Genomic DNA, 5,603 nt, shown 5'->3' on the forward strand with positions numbered 1-5,603 from the left:
GCCAGTCACTTTTTAATTGAATTTATACTGTATCACTTTTAACGCCCACTATGTTCACATTCCAAAACAACCCAATGGACAGAAATCTATCCATCAAACATTCTGTCTGTTTTCTGACGGATCAGTGATCTTAATCTTTGACCCTTGGTTTTCTCTCCAGATTGCCAGGATTAGTTGAGGAAGTGTCTGGCCAAGTGTCCTGACGGCCGGCCACCCTGGAGGAGCTGCAGCTCCACCCCTGGTTCAAATGAATCCCTTGCAGACAGACTTACACCTAAGTGTACGATCAAATAGTCTGTTTTTGCAAAAATATAAACAAAATCAAAGAATCCAAAACAAAATCATATTAATCAAAGCTTGAAAGACACACTGGAGACCACTGTGTCATGGAGCCAATAACAGATTGGCTCCATTAATCCATTTACTGTTTTTAATCCATGTATTGTTTTAATGAGCTTGAGTTGCATTCTTTGTATGAATGCTGCTATATAAATAAACCTATCATTTTGATCATTATTCATTGTGGCTAGTATGTCTATTATATTAGCTGTACCTCAATTTGAATGAGTTTTACCTTTCAGTGTGACTTGTTTGGTGATGGGTGAATGAATAACTTTACAGGGATATTCTCTTCATAAGTGTATCATGCACATTGATAAAAAATAATACGATACAACATGATCAAGCAATAACATGGTTATTTCAGTCATATGTTTAACCTTTATACCCAGGTAAATAACACACACATGCCTTGCAGTTTTAAAGGGAAGATGAGTGTTTCCCACAGCCCCCCCCCCCCCCCCCCCCCCCCCCCCCCCCCGATCCTGTGTTATCCCCCCAATCAAACAGAGCCGGAGCGAGGCAGCCTCTTTATAATGAGAGCTTCTCCAGTGTAATGGAACTTGTCTGGAACAAAGGGAGTCGCTCTAATATTAAACCCCCCGTCCTATTACCATAATTAACCTGACCTTTCTATTGGCTGAGAACGGGACATAGTCTCCGCTCTTGTCCAATCCGAACCTGTCGCCTTGATAACAACCTGAAATTAATGTTCGGCATAATGGAGTATCGGAGGAACAGAGAGGGAGAGGGGGGGGAGGAGGGTGGCAGACATGTCTTTATAAAGAAAAACAAAGGAAAGGGGTGAGGAGAGGGGGAGGAGGTGGGAAGGTAGAGAGGAGGAAGGAGAGGGCAGGGAGGAAGAGGAGGAGGAGAGATGTGAGGGTGAGAGGAAAAGAGGAGAGGAGGGAGGGGAAGGGGGTGTTGGGGATGTTTCGACAAAAGGTCTCATGTTGAGAAACACTCGCTCTCCCTCACTTTCTCCCTTTCCCTCTCATTATCCCTCCACAGGACGGAGGGAGGGGGGGGGGGGGGGGGAGGGGTAGAGGAGGGGAGGAGTGGAGGGGAGAAATGACATTTTCATTTGTTCTTTTAAGGGCTCCTTATTATCACCTTTCAAGAGAAACCCTCTCTTTCTCTCTCTCTCTCTCTCTCTCTCTCTTGCTCTCTCACACAAGATCGGGATAGAACTTTTTATGCTCCCTCTCTCTCTCTCTCCCTCTCTCTCTCCCTCTCTCTCCCTCTCCCTCTCTCTCCCCCCTCCCTTGTTCTCTCTCTATTCTGCAGTATAATTGCATGGCTGATTAATTATAAGGGAATCAGGGAGAGTGAAAAGAGGAGTTGGCATTTCAACCTACAAAGAGAAAGGAGCCGCGCACCTATACACACACACACGCACACAGACACACACACACACACACACACACACACACACACGCATACAAAACCACAAACAGGTTTTTACCTCCGCATTGTTTTGTAAGAGACAGGATTTTCGTCTCCCAAAATGCAAACACACTTATTTTCACATGCGCACACTCATACACACGGTCTAATTTCCTCCTCTTTCCCACTTCTCAATGTTTTATAGCGTTTCACAAGAAGCGCTGTCTGTCCTCCCACACACACACACACACACACACACACACACACACACACACGACACACAGACAGACTACCAGTTGGCAGGTATTGTGTTGGAAAACACAGGGAAACCATCTCTAACTGTTGTCTTTAATGTGAAGCAGACACTTACAGTATAGCAGGTAGAGGAACGCCTCAATCCTGAACCAGACCTTGTAATCATCATCTTAGATGTTGAACCTAACCTCGCACTAACACAGAGACAGAGAAAGGCCGGATTACCGACTTGAGAGTGCTAGCAGGGGGAGAAAAGCTAAGTGAGAGTCTCCGCAGTCGGCCGGTGTCCTCATGAATATTCACGACTGGGTCCCGGCCAGTTGGCGCGTTGTCACGAGCTGCGCCCCGCTCGTCGAGTTAGTCATCAAAACCGATGATGATCATAGCTGTGTGTAAGGAAGGATGGGGAGAATCATATGTGCTCATGCATGAGTTTACATGTCAGGATAACTAACAACAGACCTGCAGATGAAGGGTTCTGTTACAAAATGCTGTATATTCATTTAGGAAAACAAGTGAGACTAGCTGTGTGTTAGTTCCATGGCTGCCAGCTGTGAGCGCTTTGGCACATAATGAAATAATTGTGTTTTCTAGGACAGCGTGGACGCAGATAACACCTCTAATCTTTTAGCAACACTTTTTTTTATTGAAGACAAAGGGTTTGGAGTAGAAATATGTTTCAGTCTGCAAATCTAACCAGACGAAGCTATTTTTGACTAGAAACCAGAAAACAAAGATGACCTCGTTATCATATTTCAAGAGTTTACCTCATCAGATGGTCGAACAAATGTGCTTACAATCTCCAAAATATACAAAATTCAAAATATGTTTTGCATTATTTCAAGTACAACTACTGCTAGGAACAGGAATACAAGTAGCCAAGTAGTCTTACCATCAGATAATGCAAATAAAATGGGAAACTTTTATTATCAAAAGACATTGTACAATCCATTGTTATAGTTATACAATCTTAACACACCAGGAAAGTGATTCCTTTACAGAAAGAGAGATATACTGTATATGAATCTTACACATCTGTATCAGTAATTGCACTATGGGGTGCTGTTTCACTGATGGTGTATAACGCTCAAGTAATAAATTAGCACTGTATTTGCAGGCCAGTAGGGGTCACAGCCACAGATTCACCCACATGGGAGTTATATTAATCATCAGTGCTGTCAGCTGTGCAGCTCTGAAGTAGGATTACTGGACCAATATTGGCCTTTTTTTTTATATCGGATATCGGCCAGTCATGTGGTAAGGTTCCTCCCTGACTACAACTATAAAATTATAAAAACAGAAAATGTATTTATTATGTTCAATAATGTTATTTGTCATTTAAAGGCCTTGTATCCCATAGTGTCCCCTACCATTTGAATTGGTGGGACGGGTCACCCTGCATTAAATGACCACTAACCCTAATTTCAATGGTGTCCCATGATGGTCTAAATGCTGTTTCAGAGGCTTTTCCATCCTGACATTAATGAAATCCTAGGGGAAACACTGAATACTTACGGAAGCTTCAACACAAAAATTGATGATGGTATTGGCCTTCAAAAACGGCAGCGTAGAGGCAAATGTAGTTCAACACTGACATGAAAAGCCTGTAGTCACCTGATATTGGAACATGTAGGTGCTACTACCTCCCTTACCATTACCTGAAATTCATCATTCAGTCTCTAAAATATTTAGATTTTATATCATATCAATCATTTTGTAAAATTTAGTATATAAGTAAATTTTGTATCTCATTTTGGAACAAAACTCTTCAAATGCTCCCAACACTCGTGATGATTATATTGTTTAGTTTTCTCTTATTATCCGTAGTGTGAAGTTATATATATTTATGCCGATCATGGCACTCGCTGCCTCTTTATGCTTGCTATCGTTACGATGTAATCAACTCTTCCCATTTCCCAATCTGTTGACAGCGGAGGCAGCCAAGTGCGCCTCGACTCGAGGCTCGAGCTCTCTGACATTACGACAGGCTGACAGAAACACAAAACAGATGTGTAAATGCGGTTCACTGATGATGTATAAATAGGCCTACGTGGCTTGGATGGGAATCTAGGAGCGTAGGACGACCGGTGTGCCTTAGCCTGTTAGCCTCGCCTCTCCCGGCGGATCAATTCCAGGGGATTGTTTTCCGCTGCAGATTGATGCTGTCGCCGTTACTGCAGAACCTGGATTCTCTGTGTAGCTCTAAATCTTTCCCCTTCTATCTCTCTGTTCCAGTTTGTTGTCGAGCAACAAAAGTCAGCGGCTTTAACAGAATCATTTTGGGGCGCTCACCGTAAAACATCCTGTGACTCAGCGTTGGGTCACAACCAAGAAGTTGCAAAGCCTTTTTTCTACTCATCGTTCTGTCTTCTGTTTCTCTCTCTTCCTTCTCTCTCCACTCGTTTTTTTGCACCGTCATTCCTGGTGTGTTTCTGCGTGTTGAGATGTTTCTCTTTTGTAGGTTTTGATGCAGTCAGTCAGCCAGGCTACATTCAGCTGCAACAAACCCTTGTGTGTGTGTGTGTGTGTGTGTGTGCATGTGCATGTGCGTGTGTGTGTGTGTGCGTGCGTGCATCTTATGTCTGTGCAAGCTTGTGCATGCACACTTGTGTGTTCTGTACACGTGTATGTATTGGTGTTTATGCGTTCATGCATACCTGTGTGCCTATGCCTGTGTGTGTGTGTATGTGTGCATGTCTGTTTATGCACCTTTTTACATGTATGTGTGTGTATGTGTGTGTGTGTGTGTGTGTGTGTGTGTGTCTGTTTATGCGTGTGTGTGTGTGTGTGTGTGTGCGTGCATGCGTGCGCGCGTGATGTGATTTGATCAGACACCAATAAGAGCAAATCTCATTAACATCAAACTGCTTTACTGCTAATCAGGTTACCGAGCAACCAGCCAGCCAATGGCAGCTACTAATGGCATTAAGCCGGGCCGTGATTGGATTGGGATCTTATTTCAACTTCCTGAAGGCTGCCAGCGTTTTAATCAATAAACACAACCACAGTGATGTCACAGCCCGTTAGAACGGCGAGGCGGTGATGTCACAGCTCGTTAAGATCGTTAAGATGGAGGGAGGGATGGATGGAGGTTTTGGATGTGTGTGTGTGTGTGTGTGTGTGTGTGTGTGTGGAACATTCCAAAATGCAAATATGTTGAAAAGTGACACAAATGACCAACAACACATCTTTAAAATGAATTACATGGTGTAGAGAAGGGAAGGAAATGATAGATGAATGGAGGGAGGGAGGGAAGGATACATGGATGGAGAGATGCAGCAATGGTGGGAGAACTGGAGGAATGAATGGCGGGAGGATGAAGGGAGAAACGTCCATTGCCCACACTTTCTGAAGTGCTTCTTTCAGTCAGTTTTACATGAATGCATCAACAAGAAAATGACATAAATTCCATAAATTCTATATCCTTGTGTTCCCAAATAAATACAATGCTACGCAAGAAGGGACACAAAATGGCCGCCTTATTGCACCTGTGACATTAAGTTAAAACAAAGCATTCGAGACACTTTAATCCATTTAACCTATAGCTAATCCCGTCTCTCCATTCAGTGTTTGATTCTCTCCACCTGCCTCAATCTGGAGGCACTGCCACGCTCCTGTCTCTC

This window comes from Centroberyx gerrardi, chromosome 18 (genome assembly GCF_048128805.1).
Source record: "Centroberyx gerrardi isolate f3 chromosome 18, fCenGer3.hap1.cur.20231027, whole genome shotgun sequence".
In the NCBI taxonomy this organism is placed as follows: domain Eukaryota; kingdom Metazoa; phylum Chordata; class Actinopteri; order Beryciformes; family Berycidae; genus Centroberyx; species Centroberyx gerrardi.